The sequence below is a fragment of the Pseudorca crassidens genome, chromosome 7 (genome assembly GCF_039906515.1).
Source record: "Pseudorca crassidens isolate mPseCra1 chromosome 7, mPseCra1.hap1, whole genome shotgun sequence".
NCBI lineage: Eukaryota > Metazoa > Chordata > Mammalia > Artiodactyla > Delphinidae > Pseudorca > Pseudorca crassidens.
This window is the reverse complement of record NC_090302.1, coordinates 104,106,511-104,124,479: the sequence shown is the minus strand read 5'-3', so window position 1 is coordinate 104,124,479 and position 17,969 is coordinate 104,106,511. Positions and strand designations below refer to the sequence as shown.

General features: G+C 45.4%; 1 long non-coding RNA gene across 4 annotated transcripts in view; it reads right to left on the bottom strand.

Moving 5' to 3' along the window:
• The window catches only part of LOC137228156 (uncharacterized), a 48,884-nt gene that overhangs the window by 26,859 nt on the left and 4,056 nt on the right, over positions 1–17,969 (bottom strand). For 3 of the 4 annotated variants that reach the window (XR_010945166.1, XR_010945164.1, XR_010945163.1), the window contains exon 3: positions 17,739–17,873. This is a non-coding gene — a long non-coding RNA (uncharacterized lncRNA). The remainder of the gene's footprint in view (positions 1–17,738; positions 17,874–17,969) is intronic. The other variant, XR_010945165.1, reaches the window with a different exon arrangement.

Sequence of the window (17,969 nt, the reverse complement as noted above, 5' to 3'; positions counted from 1 at the left end):
CCACCGCACCCAGCAGTGGTCACAACAACCCAAATCCCAAGGTGGAGTGCTGCTGCAACCCCCAAATCTAATCTGGTCTCTGCTGGTCCCCATCCAAGCTCCAGCTTTGCTCAGCCTTCCCACCTGCAGCCTCCCCTAGGCTTTGGGACCCTCAGTGTAGCGCGTGAGTTTGTCCCCTCTGTCCTGGCTCGGTGCTCTCACACTAACTTTGTTTTTTCTCACACTGGACTTCCCGGTCTCGAGACACTGATAAGCCACCTCTGTGGAGTTTGGGCCCCCTCCCCCGGCCTCTGCCCCTGAATGGTCAAGTATGAACACCATCTCTTTAAACGGTTTCCACATCAGAACCGATCCTGTCCTGATTCTACATCCCCCTCCTCCCCTCCTGTCGAGTCTGCTGGCTCTTCAGGCCCACGCTCTCGGCTGGCTGTCTCAGGCTAGTAGAACGGCACCAGAGAGAAGGTCAAGTCCGCAAATCTGTCCCGGCTCCCGCATGTCCCCAGCGACCCCAGGCTGGCCCCACTGGCCATCCCATGACTACTTCATCTACTTGCATTTGCCAGGAACTGGGACATTTGAATAAGGGGAGTAAAAAAAGCAATCGTCTAATTTTGGAACTTCAGGCGCTCCAACAGCTGGTAAGCGGAGATATTTGGGGGGAGAAGACGTCACTCAAATCACACCTCCCAGGAGGCTGCCTGCACAGCCTGCTCAGACAGCCAGCCCCAACCAAACACCACACCCTTTCAGAGACCAGGAGCGATGCTCAACGCAGCCTGTGCTTTCGCTCAAGATACTGACTTTGTAAATGTTGAGCTGAAAGCCTTATAATAGATGAGACTCAATACAAAGAGAAGTGGGGCACTGGACGTCTTCAGGGAATTGAAGGAACATAAATGATCAACGCAATGAAACTTGCAAGAGAGGAGAACTTCGACTTACTTCTGCTGAGAGGACCTGGCTTCTCAATACACTTTTCCCTACATTCTTCATTTCTTCAGGTTCCTTCACAGGAGCCCCATGCATTGCCTATCCTCTTACAATGAAATAGAGAAGAAGGGAATGGGGCAGGGGCGGAGGGGAAGGGCGTGAGTTCTAAGCTACAGAGAGCAGTCTATCTATGGGGCCGGCCAGGGGACTCGTGGAAACCACTCTGCTATGGGGTCCAGTAAAAGGAAAGTACAGTTTGGCAAGTGATACTGGGTCCCAAATGGCAGCTGTTTCCAGTGGCAGGCCAGGCAAACAGGTGGCAATAAGTGGAGCAGGGTGGGAGGGGGTGGGATTCTAAAAAGTAGAAAGGAAGGGACTGATACTTATTTAACTCTTTCCATATGCTAAACGCTATGCCAGGCACTTTGCAGATATTATTTCATTTAACCTCTTGACAATCTCTACCAGAGAGTATATTTTTTTAAGATTTTTTGGTTTTGATGTGGACGATTTTTAAAGTCTTTATTGAATTTGTTACAATATCGCTTCTCTTTTATGTTTTGGTTTTTTGGCCATGAGGCACGTGGGATCTTACTTAGCTCCCCAACCAGGAATTGAACCCACACCCACTGCATTGGAAGGCGAAGACTTAACCACTGGACCACCAGGGATTCCCCCAGATAGTCCATGTGAAAAATAAGAAAACCTCAAAAAACTAAAAATAGAGTTGCCATATGATCCAGCAATCCCACTCCTGGGCGTATATCCAGACAAAACTCTAATTCGAAAAGATACATGCACCCCTATGTTCATAGCAGCACTATTTACAATAGCCAAGACACGGAAACAACCTAAATGTCCATCGACAGAGGAATGGATAAAGAAGATGTGGTTGGTACATATATACAATGGAATACTACTCAGCCATAAAAAAGAATTAAATAATCCCATTTGCAGCAACATGGATGGACCTAGAGATTATCATACTAAGTGAAGCAAGTCAGAAAGAGAAAGACAAATACCATAGGATATTGCTTATATGTGGAATCTAAAATATGATACAAATGAACTTACCTACAAAACAGAAACAGACTCACAAACATAGAGAAGAGACTTGTGGTTGCCAAGGGGGAGGGGGGGGGTGGGGGAGGGATGGATCGGGAGTCTGGGATTAGCAGATGCAAGCTATTACATATAGGATGGATAAACAGCAAGGTCCTACTGTATAGCACAGGGAACTATATTCAATATCCTATAATAAACCATAATGGAAAAGAATATGAAAAAGAATGTATATATATATATATATATGTATAACTGAGTCACATTGCTATACAGCAGAAGTTGACAGAACGTTGTAAATCAACTATACTTCAATAAAATTAATTTAAAAAATTTTTTAAAAATAAAAATGAGGAAACCAAGATTCAGCAGTCACCCAGTGGGTAAATGACAGGGTTGGAATCTGACCCCAGATCCTGGCCTCAAAGCCCACGGTCTTTCCCTACTATACTAAAGCATATGAGGGGGAGGGATAGATTGGGAGTTTGGGATTGACATGTACCCACTGTTGTATTTAAAACACAAAACCACAAGGACCTACTCTATAGCACAGGGAACTCTGCTCAATACACTATAATAACCTAAATGAGAAAAGAATTTGAAAAAGAATTTTTTTTAACTATTAAAAAGACAAAATAAAATAAAACATCTGAGAAGTCAGCTAAAGCGGATCCTGGGGACCACAGGGGCTCCAGGGCAGGTACTAATCCTTAGAAGGCAGTCTAGAAAGAGAAAATCCATTCCCCTCTAACTATAGGACCCAAGTACTCGAGAGTCGCCAGGGCAGAAAGCTAAGGGCTGACCATTAACAATAATATCTCAATGGTTGAGTTATAACGTGGGGCTGCAGCTGCTTGAATTCCTCCTGCCTCAGGTCTGGACTCAACTGTGATTTATAATCTGCCCACTATGTGTCTTCCTTACTAAGCTGTGAGTTCCTTAAGTGTTCTTTGTGTCCACAGCTGGTGGCGCAGCACTTGGCTCCACCAGGGGTAGGCGCTCCGTAAATGATGGTGGGATGTGTGAATGAATGAATGGATGAATGCGTCCTTAATTGAGGGGCAGCATGGCAGAGACTACTTAATCAGGCAGTGACTGAGCAGGCAAGGTATCAAGGGGAAGCTAGAGTCCCCCAGTCCACCGCAGGAACTTCAGCGATCCCTGGTTAGAATTCTCTACTAGGATTCTTTGTACTTCTGAGTGGGTTTGACCACTCAGTTTTTTAAACCCACACACACTTGGATTATTAAATAAACACAAAGTTTATTTTTTTTCCTACAAATTTAAGGGTGAATTGACTTAATTTTTCACTTCACTCGCTTTTTATATGTGGCGGGGGGACGGGGGGGTGGGGGATGGGCACCGTACACAGTGTTAGAGAAGGCCAAGGGAAAGCTCTGGGCTTCTCAGAAGCAACCAGTTCATTGCTTATCCAAGGCCACAAAAAGCCTGGATTCCTAGCATCCTCCTTCTGAGATGTTCCCATGGAAACCATGCTTGGGCTATTCTTGCACAAGGGCAACTTCTAGCACAGTCAGCCCTGGCTCCTGAGAGAATGTAGCGTCTGAGGTAGGAACCAGCAGACAAATTGTGAGAAGGGAAAAGCAAAAAGATTGCTGCTCTACAACCAGAACATACAGCTTCCTCTTCCCTCCTCCCACCCCCACTTTCCCAGGCACTCCGATGGGAAATGTGGCAGCCCCTTAATGACATGAAGCACAGACCTCCCCTGGCCTGAGTGATGGGACAAACAGGCATCTGCCAGGGAAGGCTACAATGTAAATTGCACCCTGTCCTGTCAGCGGAGGAAATGAGACGGGGCTGAGGGGCAGAGAAGGAATCTTGCACAGAGCAATGAATTTGATGCCTTCTGCCACGTGGTCTGATGGTGACCAGGTATAACCAGGACAAGAGGGAAATGATGTTGCTTCCCTGGACAGGGAGACGATATCCATCCCAGCCATCGCCCCACTCCTGGTCCACTGGTTAGTCGTTAAGGCAGGAGCCACTGGAGTTGCCACCTTCGTTCCTAATGTCAGCTCCTTATCTGCTTCCACGCCACCTGCTAGGTGTGTGACCTTGGGACACTGCCTGACCTCTCTAAGCCTCTGCTCCCTTATCTGTCAAATGAGGGTAATGAGATCGGATGCGTAAGGTTCTTGCAAAGGAGGTGATATATGGGAGGTCCTCACCGTATCTCTATAACTGTTTATACGGCACACGCTCAAGCATAAGTTAGACTCTATTGGCAGGATGCAGGGATATCTTGTAGGACATCGGGAGGGGAATAGACCCAGGCCCCTTAAGGGCCCGGAACCAGGAACTGGGACTAAGCGGTCTCTTGTCTCTTGCGCTTTAGACTCTCCGCCTCTATCTGCTCATCAGCTTGCCCCGCCTCTCTGTGTGCAGGGGAGAAATGGTCATGCCAGCCGTGACTCCACATAGCCTTCTGACTCATGAGCTCAATATGGGCTAGAAGAGCCTCTGTGCCAGCTGCCAGTTCCAGGAAAATTGTCTCATTCACCCACGCTCAGTCAGGGTTCCCCGCTCTGGTCCATCAGGTGTGACCAGACAAAGCCTGAGGTCACCTCTCTCCCTTTCGCAGTGGGGAATCTCAGAGAAGGGAGCACAGAACGAACAGGCACCCAAAGTATTCTCTGCTTCCTCAAAGTCCTCCTCGGTGGAATTCTCCCAAAATCTCTGTGCAGATGACTCAGCAGGAGGCTGTGGTCCAGACTTTCTCCTAATATATACCCTGTCCTGCATAAGACAGGCTGCGAGCTCCTGGGAGAAACAGAGGGGCCCCACGTGCGCCCATCACGTGGTCACATCATCCGTATGTGAAAGGAGTCAGACAAAGCCGAACTCAGGAACCTCCTTCCTGCTGGTCTAATGTAGGGTGCGGAAATTCAGATCTCACAAATGTGTCCAGATTTTAGCCTCTAGAATATTGAGAGCTTCCCTGGAGCTCTAATGAATGGTGATGATGTAAAACACAAGCTGATGTAAAATATTTCCAGCCTAGTTGCATGCTGGGAGAAAGAAGCATTATTTTATTATACTGGATCTTTTCCCACAAAGTCAAAAGCCATTCTCCCTTGCTGAGTTTAATAAGATTCATCTGTCACCTGGGTTAGAGTCGCTCACGTTTTGGGGCAATTTTTTATCTGTGTTATTATGCCAGCCTCAGAAGAAGGTAGCCCGGAGGATCAATTAGTCCTGTATTGAGAATCCCCTAGGGAAGTGATTCATTCAGTCACTCATTCATTTGACAAATATTTATCGAGTGCCTGTTAGGAGGGTGACAGTGTATTAAGCACTGGATAAAATGGTGGGCAACAGCAGGAAAAATCCTCAGTCGCACGGGGTTCACAGTCTAATGGTGAAACGGGCACTGTGAAAACCGCACAATCAAATCACACCTGTGACAGGTGTTCCGCGGGAGAGAGAACCTGTGTTGTAAGAAGGGGGTCTGTCCCGCTCAGGAAGTTGGCTTCTTTGCCAAGTGATGCTTGAGCTGAGTGATGAATGCTGAGTAGGTGTTCCCAGGAGTCGAGGCGAGGAAAAGGATTGTGACTGGACAAAAGTGCACGTGCCGATGAGTGGAGTGGGGAGTGAGGGTTGTGCACACCTATTAGAATGGCTAACGTCCAAAAAGCCAACCATACCAAACGCTGACAGGGCAACAGGAACTCTCATTCATTGCTGGTGGGAATGCAAAATGGTACAGCCACTTTGGAAGACAGTTTGGGAGTTTCTTACAGAACTAAACAGAATCTTATCATACCATCCAGCAGTTGTGCTCCTTGGTGTTTATACCCAAATGAGTTTAAAATATATGTCTACACGAAAACCTGCACGCGGATATTTACAGCAGCTTTATTCAGAATTGCCAAATCTTGGGAACAACCAAGATGTCCTGCAGTGAGTGAGTGGATAAACTGTAGCACATCCAGACAATGGAATATTATTTGGTGCTAAAAAGACATGAGCTATCAAGCCATGCAAAGACTTGGAGGAAACTCAAATGCATATTACTGAGTGAAAGAAGCCAATCTAAAAGACTTCATACTATATGATTCCAACTATATGACATTCTAGAAAAGGCAAAATTAAGACAATAAAAAGTCAATGCTTGCCAGAGATTGGGCCGATGGCAGTGGGGGATGGAGGGAGGTGGGAGGAGAGAAAAGAGTGATGAATAGGGGAAGCACAGGAAATTTTTAGGGCAGTGAAACTAATCTGTATGATACTTTGAAGGTGGATACATGTCATTATACATCTGTCCAAACCCGTAGAATTCTTTGTACAACATGGGAAAGTGAAACATGATATAAACTATGGACTTTCGTTAATCATAGTGTATCAGCTTTGTTTCATTAATTGTAACAAATGCACCATACCAATGCAAGCTGTTAATAACAGAAGTAACTGTAGGGGGGAGGGGTAGTATATGGGAACTTTCTGTACTAGCTGCTCAATTTTGCTGTAAATCTAAAACTTCTAAAACATATTAGTTGAAAAAAAGAGAGCAAACGGACAATGTTTATTTCTGTATGATAAAAGTGACATCATTTTCTTTCGTATTTGACTATAATCCCATAATTTCAACCTAAGGTTTCATTCTTTATTTTTAAAATTGTTAATTACATGATTGATACATAAATACTTCCTTCTTGAAAATATGAAGGAGTTAGAGTCAATCCCATTCCATTCTGGAATGGTAACCATAGATAATTTGGTGAGACACCTTCTGGGTAGTCTCTGTGCCTCTTCTCTGGATATACATATACCAATGCACAGTTGTTTTACTTGGAAATGCGTTCATCTAGAAACTTTCTTTAAAGTGACTTAAAGGGGGGTTTGATTTGACTCACACTCCAAGAATTCTGGACGTGAGTTGGTCCTAGAGTTAGCCCAGAAGCTCAGTGACATTAGGTGACACCACTGTCTTGATGATTCCCAGGAGCTTTTATTCCTGTTTGCGACCTCGTGTCTACAAGATGCCTGTACCCTTCCAGGGGTCCACCTGCTATATCTCCGTGTTCAAGGTGGGATGAAGAGGAGAGAACTGCTGTATCTGATCTTTTGATCAGGAAAGCAAAGATTTCCAGAAACCTACCGATAGGCTTCCATATGTTTCACTTGCCAAATGTGTCCCATGGCCACCTCTAGATGCAGTGGAAGCGGAAAGGTAAATGTTTAACTGTTCCAACCATCCAAGGGGATGGCACCGAAGAGGCAGTCTGACAGCTGCTTTGGGATCTATCAACAGCTGTGTCTGACCGAACTGCTAATTTTTTAGTTTGTATATGTTTTTCAAACAATAGTGTATGTCTTAGAGATTCTCTGTCAGTAATTTTAGACCGTTTTTTAAAAACCCAATCTGAGAGACTTTTAATACAATATTTAAACCCATTTTCATTTATTGTAATTATCGATGTACTTAAATTTGTTCCTGATTATCTTTTATGTTTTATACTTACCATGCTTTCTTGTTCTTTATTGTATTTCTTTTCTGACTTTTATTGGATTGCATTTGTCTTCTAATGATTTCTACATTATTATTCTATTTTTCTACGGATATCCTTTAACTTGAAACTCAGTTTTTTCCTATCAAAATCTAGTGCTGATGAGAATATACATCACTACCCGAAATGGGTAGAGGGGAACTAATGACTAAGCTTGGAGGCCCTCCTTATTAAGGATATATTTGCTGTCATTTCGTGGGATTTGGGATAGGAGAAGAAGCAGATGCATGCACTCCCTATGCCATTTCGATCCAATTTTTCTTCTTTATATTATAAGGGGAAAAGCAACTGAGAAAATTATTTCAAAACTAAAAGGTGAGAGGAAAGCAGAAGATGATGCTCAAGGAGAAGGGATGGGTTAGTGATGGGAAAATTTTAGGGTGCAGTTTAGGGGGATTGGAGCTTTTCTAGGGCAACTCAAACTACCCTGTGAAGCTAAATTTCTCTTCCAAGCATACGTTCAGCATTCCTTGTTGTGTCTGGTTTGACACTGGCCAGAAAGAAATGAAAATATAGAGCCTGAAGAGTTAGATGACAGGCTTACTCTCAGGCTAAAGGATCAAGGCCAGAGGCAAGGGGCCGAGTCCCATTTTGAGAGTCACCAGGAATTACCAAGACTGGAGCCAAAGAAAGGCTGTATGTTGATTATTTTAATCAGGTACAGTAAACATGCAGGCACGAAAATGACCATCATGAAGAAAGAAGTCTTTATACTCAGACACCCCTAAAAATAGGCTATATGACATGCCACGCAGGGCCACATGGGGAAGCACCAGGGTCGCTCAGGGGGCAGAGGGAATGAGAAAGAAAGAGCCTTTACTGTGGTTTTTGCAGGAGAGGCAAGGCAGGGGAAGCAGGCTTAGGATGGGCTAGTTTGAATAACTTCAGCAGGCTCTGGGTCACAGGCATCGTCCCTAGTTGTCTAGCACCTGGCCCTGGGATGATTAGGGCAGGCAGACATTGGCTCAGAGGGTGAGAGCAGATGAAGAAGGTGGTTGGAGGGCTGGGGTCTGGATTGGTTGGATTGCTTATGAAAGGGGCACTTGCAGGCATGTCTTTACTAGCTCTAGAAATTGCCCAGACTGGAAGGGACAGTCTCTCCAGGATCAGCAAGCCCTAGATGTCAATGCATCAGAAAATATCAATACGAAAAATTGAAAGGCATGATTTATACGAAAGTCTCAGCTCAAATCGGGAATTGAGGATCAGGGATCACCAACAAGATCAAGGTGCTGACAAACTGGAAGATAAGAAATGGTTGCGTGGGACCCACTGTTCTCTAAAAAGGACCTTAGGGATGCTTTCAAAAGGCTGCCCGTTAATAAGCTAACATCAGCCTTCTATCTTACGTCTAACGTTTTAAAGGCAATTCCTCACGTTCAGAAGTGGAAAAATGTGTCCCAGCTGGAATATCTTACGTCTCAGTTTCCCCACGGCTCACACAAAAAATAAGGGCAAGTCACTGTCCCAAAGATTTTTCTTAATTAGTGAATTTACAGGAAAAAACCTTCACAAGGATAAAACATTGACATTACCTTTAACTGTTACACTTAGCACTTCATCGCCATTCCAATGAATAAAATCATGATCTCCTCAACTATTCCAGGAAAACCCAGACCTAACTCATCTTGCTCCTCTGTGTACATGGCAGTCTGGTTGCCATTAGGTAGTGGATGGAACCACCTCCCCTGCTTCCGAGGTTCCGAGAAGGCAGAAGTGACGGGAAGCTGCCAGGCCTGCAGATGCCAATGTGCAAATCCACCAAAGTGGACCAGCCACGTCCCCTGGGATTGCCAAGTCTGCCAAATCCAGCTGAGACGTTACACAGAGTCCATCGGTGACCGGAAACCCGGCCAGCCTAGAGCCAAACGCGTCTGGTCTAATGAAAAGGCCTTTGGCTGGTGGCACTACATGCAACAAGTACAACCATCTGCGATGGCTGAGAAACTCCCTCATTCCCTTCTTCTGCAGTCTTGGTCGCTGAACTCGGTCCAGAACAAAGAAATGCTGAAGCAGCAGAACAGCTAGGACCCAGGGTTTCCAATTCATAGAGGGCAGGAGAAAGCCGTCTCGGTCAATTCCTTCTCAGCTTCCCATCAGGGAGAGAGGCGACCAAGCCCACGGCTGGGGATTCTCACCTATTTTTATAACCATCAAACATTTGTACAGCCCCTCCGAGCCAGGCACCGGGCAAGGCACTGTGGGCCATGCAAAGAATAAACTCCAGGGGCTTCCCTGGTGGTCCAGTGGTTAAGACTCCACGTTGCCCCTGCAAGGGCACAGGTTCGACCCCTGGTCAGGGAACTAAGATCCCTTATGCTGTGCAGGATATGTTAATTAGCTTGATTGTGGTGATTATTTCACAATGCATAGGTATTTCAAAACATCCAGGGAATTCCCTGGAGGTTCAGTGGTTGGGACTCTCTGCAACCTCACTGCCGACGTCCCGGGTTCAATCTCTGGTCGGGGAACTATGATCCCACAAGCCACGTAGCACAGCCAAAATTTTTAAAAAAGAATAAACTCCAGGCTCTGCCCTTCAAGAACTCATGGCCCAGAAAGGGGATAAGGTCAGCACCTGAGGCTGGGACAGACAGAGAAAGAGAGTTAGAAAAGGCCTCATGGGGGAGCAAGGAGACCCACCCCCAAACCAGCAACCACCTACTGCTGGTTGGACCACACTGTGCTGGAACAAACCACCACCCTCGGGAATTCGGCCTAGTCAGGGGAGCAAAGGAAGGAATGCACCCAAACACTTCCCCGCCAATGCTGTAGGTTCAGTACCTACCGCAAGTACGGTGCACAGAAATAGCACAGCGGAGCACCTGAGCTGGGTTTTTAAAACACAGGAAGGATTTCAACAGCGCAGGGAGGAGGGAACATCAGTGTTCTTGCCAGAGGGGGCAGTGGATGCCGAGGCAAAGAGGCGAGGATGCTCAGGGTACATGCAGCTGAGCTCAGCAGAAAGAGCAGCTATGGGAGGGCCTTGAAAACCAGAGTGCAGAGGACAGATGTAGTCAATGGATCCATCAGCCATTTTTTTAAAAATTGGGGTGAAAAGCACATAAAATTTATCATCGTAACCATTTTTAAGGGTACAGTTCAGTCGCGTTAAGTATATTCACACTGTTATGACATGGGTCTCCAGAATTTTTTCAGCCTGCAAATCTGAAACTCTGCACCCATGAAACAACTACCCTATCCTCCCCCCATTCCCACCCCGGGCAACTCCCACGCTACTTTCTGCCTCTATGAATTTGGCTATTCTAGGTACCTTATACGAGTGGAATTATACAGTATTTGTCTTTTTGTGACGGGCTTATTTCACTTAACAGTATCTTCAAGGTTCATCCATGTTATAACCTGTGACGGGATTTTCATCTTTCTTAAGGCTGAATAATATTCCATTGTGTGTATATACCACATTTGTTTATCCACTCATCTGTCAATGGATACAGGCAGGTTGCTTCCACCTTTTGGCTCTTGAGAATAATGCTGCTACGAATATGGGTGTACAAATCTCTCTCTGAGTCTTTGCTTTCAATCCTTTTGGATATGAAGTGGGATTGCTGGATGATACGGTAGCTCTATTTTTAATTTTTTGAGGAAGCACCACACTGTTTTCCATAGTGGTTGCACCATTTTACATTCCTGCCAACTGGGCACGAGGGCTCCAATCTATCGACATCCTCGGCAACACTTGTCATTTTTTGTTTTTTCGATAGTCGCCATTCTAGTGTGTGTGAGCATCCTTCAGTCATTTTTGAGTAGGGGCATGAGGGAGTCAGAGCTACATGTTGGAGGTTGTCTCTGGCAGCAGCAAAGTCAAGAGGCAGGAGATGGTCAAGGCTTTGGCAATGGTCAGAGTGTAGGGAGGGACTCCTGACCAGGGCTGGTGGTAAAGGAAAGAAGCAGCTAGACTCAGGGGAGGCAAGAGACAGGGAAGAGCTAGACGGGACTCAAGTTTCAAGCACAAAAGACGGAGAAAATAGTGATACAATGAGAAAAACAGGAAGCTGGGATGGAGGGCTGCTTGTGGGGAGGTTCTGAGATTGGGCAGGTGCCCGCAGGCGCGAGGTTTGTTGTCAAGGCAGGGCTGGTGCCCTGAAGACAGCTCAAGGCTAGACACGATCATGATGTCGTTCCTACGGCACTTTTATGTATATGATCCCCTCCGTGCTCATGACACCTGGTGAGGTGAGTCCAAGCAGGTGTCATTTCCACCAGCTGAGCAATGAGAAAGTATAAATGACAAGCCAAGACCACATGGCATATCAGACAGAATCAGAGCCTGGGTAAGCTCCTGAGTCTGGTTCTATTCCCGTGGCCTCTTTCCTTGAGATAAGACTTGTCCAGGAGCATGGAGGGCTCAATCAGTGGAAGACACATTCATCTGACAAATATTCTTTAAGTGACTGGCAGTGTACTAGGTGTTGATTTACTAGTTATTAAAATCACATAGACATGATCCTCCCATCATGAAGCCTATATTCTTGTAGATGACATAGTAAACGAGTAGGCCTTCTGACAGTTTTCCTAGAAGCCCAAAGAATTCCTCAGGAGAAGTGTCCCAAGGCGAATCTTTGCCTCCAGAACGGAAGCTGCTCTGCCAGGTCTGTCATGTTAACTCAAGATGGACCACGTGCAGACTTAACGCACCGTATCCAAGACAACAGCAAAGGAGGGCATTGCCTAGAATGAGTCCTTAAAATATCTAGGCACAAAAGGTACTTCTGGTTGACTTTCAGGGAAAACATTATTCTTTTCTCTCTATTCTCTTTTTCTTTTACTCAAAACTCATCAGCAAAAGTCTGTCTTCTTCACTCAGTACCAATAATCCATGTCTACAGAAGAGGTTGCCAGCATACCCACGTTCACAGCAGCATTATCCACGACAGTCAAGAGGTGGGGCCACCTACATATCCGTCAACATGAACGGGTAAACAAAATGTGATACATACGCACGCTGGAATGCTATTCAGCCTTGAAAAGGAAGGAAATACTGACACGTGCTACAATATGGATAAACCTTGGAGACATTATGCTAAGCGAACTAAGCCTGTCACAAAAAGACAAATATGGCATGATTCCACTTACGTGAGGTACTTAAGAGTAGCTACATTCAGAGAGACAGAAAGTAGAATACTAGTTACCAGGAGCTGGGGGAAGGGAAAATGAGAGTTATAAGAATGGGTACAGAGTTTCAGTTGGGGAAGATGAAAAATTTCTGGAGATAAATGGTGGTGATGGATATTGTGAACGTATGTACTACCACTGAACCATATACTTAAAATGACTAAAATGATACATTTTATGTTTTGTATATTTTATCACTATACATACATATTTTTAAAAAAAGGTTTCAGGCTTCCCTGGTGGCACAGTGGTTAAGAATCCGCCTGCCAATGCAGGGGACACGGGTTCGAGCCCTGGTCCGGGAAGATCCCACATGCCATGGAGCGGCTGAGCCCGTGCGCCACAACTACTGAGCCTGTGCTCTGGAGCCCGCGAGCCACAAATACTGAGCCCGCGTGTCACAACTACTGAAGCCCGTGCACCTAGAGCCCGTGTTCCACAACAAGAGAAACCACCATGATGAGAAGCCCGCGCACCGCAACGAAGAGTAGACCCCACTCGCTGCAACTAGAGAAAGCCTGAGCTCAGCAACGTAGACCCATCGCAGCCAAAAATAAATAAGTAAAATAAATATTTTAAAAATAAAATTAAAAATTAAAAAAAGGTTTCCATGCTGCCAGTAGGAAAGCTGGCAAACAAACCTCTTCTCCATCTTGAGGGACTTAGTCTCATCATCTTTAATAAGTGGGGCTGACTAGAGGCTTCTGGGTCTGCGGTCTGATGTTTCCATGGTAACCACAACAAGCAGATGCCTGGCGAGCAGGATTTCACCATCAAAGCAACAGGGTTCACCTTACTGGTCTCCCTCCCATCCGCTCCATTCTCTAAATTGCTACACAGAGAGCTAAAAATCTGTCGGATGTGCCTCTCTCCCTCTCACGACATCACTCAGGTGCTCTGAAGCTCAGTTATTCCAGCATGCCATGCTGGAGTTTATTCCCACATGCTCTTCTCTCCATTCTAGAACACCCTGTCCTTCTCATGCCCCACTCCCCCAGCATGTTCCTTTACTAGCTCTTCCCTCTCTTTCCAATTCTTCAGGGCTCAGCTGCCATGTCCCTTCCTCCAGGAAGCCTCCCTCTCCTGACTGCCCGGATGGCATTACATCCTCTGTTACATGTTCCCATGGCACCCTGCCTCCTCCCAGGGGAAGACATTCATGGAACAAACCACAGTGAGGGTGAGGGTGAGAGAAGTAGGCAGTAAGAGAGGGGAGAGTCATCCCAGATGCCTTTTATTAAAATTAGAGAGAAGCCTGTGAGCATTAGGGACTTTGGACTCAGAACCCATCAGACCGGAAACCCCAGATCTCCTTCTCGGGAGTTGTGTGACCGTAACCAAGTTACTTAACTGCTTCAAGTCTGTTTCCTCTTCTGCAAAGCTGAGATAAAATTTCCTAACTCTCAGGGCTGTTGAAAAGTTGAAGGGAAGTGGCATATCCCAGCAGCTCTAGTCTGGGGTCAGTCCCCGCCAGTCAAACGTCCTCAGCCCTCCTTACCTAATACCTGATTTCCTGCCTGCACTCTGCTTCCTCCCCAGCTCAATTCCCAGACTGCAGCCAGAGCATCTTTCTAAACTGCACAAGTGATAACCCTCTGCTTGCCTGGAGTCATTCTCCATTGACTCCAGGAGAAAATCTACACTCATAGTTGGTCCCCTGCTGTGCTCTCTGGCCTCATATTTCTCTACTGCCCCCTACGGCCTGAGTTCTAGCCACACGGAGTTTCAGCTCAGGCTCTCTCCTGCCTGTGGGTCATCGCACCCATTTCTTCCTCCATGTGAAACACCATCCGCAATCCCACGCTTTGCCTGACAACACTTACTTGTCCTCAGGTCACTTCTGTGAAGCCCCACCCGGCCTCTACCGCTTGCATGCACAGCCCCATAGAACTCTATGATTTTCATCGTCCTGCCCGTTATTGCATTTTTTGTGTGCATTACAATTTTTTTTTAAACTGGCTTTACCAGTTTCATTAATGTATAATTGACATACAATAAACTGCACACATTTAAGTATACAATTTGATTAGCTCTGACATGTACACACCCGTGAAAGAATCACCACACTCAAGATAATAAATTTAGGGACTTCCCTGGTGGTCCAGTGGTAAAGAATACGCCTTACAATGCAGGGGACGCAGGTTCAATCCCTGGTCAGGGAACTAAGGTCCCACATGCCACGGGGCAACTAAGCCTGAGCGCCACAACGACTGAGCTTGCGCGCCTCAACTACAGAGTCTGCTTGCCATGAACTACAGAGCCTTCGTGCCCTGGAGCCTGTGCACCACAACCAGAGAAGAGAAAACTCGCGCACCACAACTAGAGAGAAGCAATGAAGAGCACGCACGCCTCAATGAAGATCCCGTGTGCCGCAACTAAGACCCAATGCAGCCAAAAAATAAATAAATAAATCTTTAAAAAATGATAATAAATTTATCTATCAGCCCCTCAAATTTCTTTGTTGTCCTCTGATAATCTCTTCCTCCTGCCCTCTCCAACCCTTCTCTCATTTTCAGGCAACCACCGATTGGCTCTGTCACCATATATTAGTTAGCATTTTCTAGAATTTTATATAAATGTAATCATACACTATATGATCTCTTTTCCCTGGCTTTTTTTACCCAGTGTAATTATTTTGAGATTCATCCATGTAACAGCAGTAGTACGTCCTTTTTTTATTGTTGAGTAGTATTCTACTGTATGCATATAATACAGTCTGTTTATCCATTTATCTGCTGATGGACATTTGTGTTGTGTCCTGTCTGTATGAGTGTATGCTTTCATTTCTCCTGGGTAAATATGTAGAAGTGCAATGGCTGTATTATATGGCAGAATATGTTCAACTTTTTTAACAAACTGTCAAACTGTTTTCCAAAAGGGGTTGTACCATTTTACATTCTCACCAGTAAAGTATGAGAGTTCCAATCACTCTACATTCTTGTCAATACTTGGTATGGTCAATGTTTTTAGTTCTAGCCATTGGAATAGGTGTATGATGGTATCTCTTATTGTGGTTTTAAGTTGCATTTTCCTAATGATTAATGATGCTGAGCATCTTTTCACGTGCTTATTTGCCATCCACACATCTTGTTTGGTGAAGTCTCCAAGAAATTTTAAAAGAAAACAAATTGTAAAAACTAAACCTGTTAGGGAAATCTTTTCATGAACGTAATTTCTACTCTTTACTCCACTATTTAAAGTGGAATATCTATAATTTTTCACATTTAAAAATTGTGGTAGGGCTTCCCTGGTGGGGCCGTGGTTGAGAGTCCGCCTGCCGATGCAGGGGACACAGGTTCGTGCCCCGGTCCGGGAGGATCCCACGTGCCGCGGAGTGGCTGGGCCCATGAGCCATGGCCGCTGAGCCTGCGCGTCCGGAGCCTGTGCTCCGCAACGGGAGAGGCCACAACAGTGAGAGGCCCGCGTACCGCAAAAAAAGAAATTGTGGTAAAATATACACAACATAAAATTTACCACTTTAACTGTTTTTAAGTGTACAGTTCAGTGGCATTAAGTACATTCACATTGTCGTGCAACCATCACCACCATCTGTCTCCAGAACTTTTTTCATCATCCCAAATTGAAACCCCCTACCCATTAAAAACTAACTCCTCGTTTCTCCCCACTCCTCCCAGCCCCTGGCAACCAACATTCTGCTTTCTGTCTCTATGAACTTGACTACCCTGGGCACCTCAAATGAATCAGACAACACTTGTCCTTTTGTGACTGACTTACTTCACTTAGCATAACGTCTTCAAGTTCATCCATGTTGTAGACGTGACAGCATTTCCCCCTTTTCAAGGCTGAATAATATTCTTTTGTATGTATATACCACGTTTTGTTTATCCATTCACCCATCAGTGACCACTTGGGTTTGCTTCCGCTTTTTGACTATTGTGAATAACGCTGCTATGAACATGGGTATACAGATGTCTGAATCCCTTATTAATTGCATTTTTAATTTTTAAATGTAATTTTAATTAATTGCATTTTAATGGTTGTATACTACATTGCCTACAACAGTGCCTGACACACAGCAAGCATTTAATAAATATATATGAAATTGACAGCTAGACAAGCGAATGCATGAGTGAATCCCAAATTGGACATCAACTCAGACAGAGCTGTATCATTTGTCCTGTGGGTGCCAGTCCCAGTGTCCTGATGTCAGGATGCTGCATCAGTTAAGAAACTGATCTCTTTGGATCCCATCCAAGAAGGGAGGAAAACACTTCCCCGGCTTTAATTTGTCACCCTTGCCTCTGCTTGATGTCCCACGGGAGGCTGAGCTGCCTGAGGTCTCTGGGTTAGTCACAAGATACTCACTCGGGGGGAGGCATAGCTGAGGCTATTCTTTCCTCTGAGACATCTGAGGAACTACTCACTACATTCTGTCCCATGGAATAATAATGACATTAAAAGCTAACATTTTTGTGTGCTTACCCTGGGCCGGTGCTTTAGAAGCATTAACTCATTTAATTGTTAAGTAACCCTGAATTAGGCACTGTAAGACTCCTCACTTCACAAAACAAAAAGCAAAAGCACAGACAAGTTCATTAACTTGCCCATGGTCACCCAGCTAGTAAATGGCAGAGCCAGAGTTTGAATCCAGGCACTCTTGACTCCAGAACCTACCAGGCAGAAGAAAAAGGCACAACCAACCACTCAGGCTGAGAGCAGTTTTCATTTAGTTACATTGAAGTTAAGCAGAGTCCCTCTAAAATGTTTCTGTCTAAGCCTGAATAATATTTATCGAATACATTTTGGAAAACACATTAAAAAATGTTAAGTCAGGGCTTCCCTGGTGGCGCAGTGGTTGAGGGTCCGCCTGCTGATGCAGGGGACACGGGTTCATGCCCCGGTCTGGGAAGATCCCACATGCCGCGAAGCGGCTGGGCCCGTGAGTCATGGCCGCTGAGCCTGCGCGTCCGGAGCCTGTGCTCCGCAACGGGAGAGGCCACAACAGTGAGAGGCCCACGTACCGCGAAAAAAAAAAAAAAGTTAAGTCAAATAATCCCACCAAAAAGATAACCACTCAACATATTGGATGTTTCCTCCCCGTTTCTTCTCCTTACTTACATACTTGAATTTTGCTGATATGATGAGTGTCTTCATTCTCTTAAGAAAGAGGCAACAGTCCCCCCGTCTTGATACATCTGCCATTGGCACCCATTCCTCCTGCTTAATTCTCTTCTATAGGTCTCCACTGTATTCCTGCCAAATGATGCAAAACAAGGGGAACGTTAATTTGTAGTAATAATGATGGCCTTTGACACTGAGTGCTGGCAAGCTCTGTGCTGAGGAAGCACT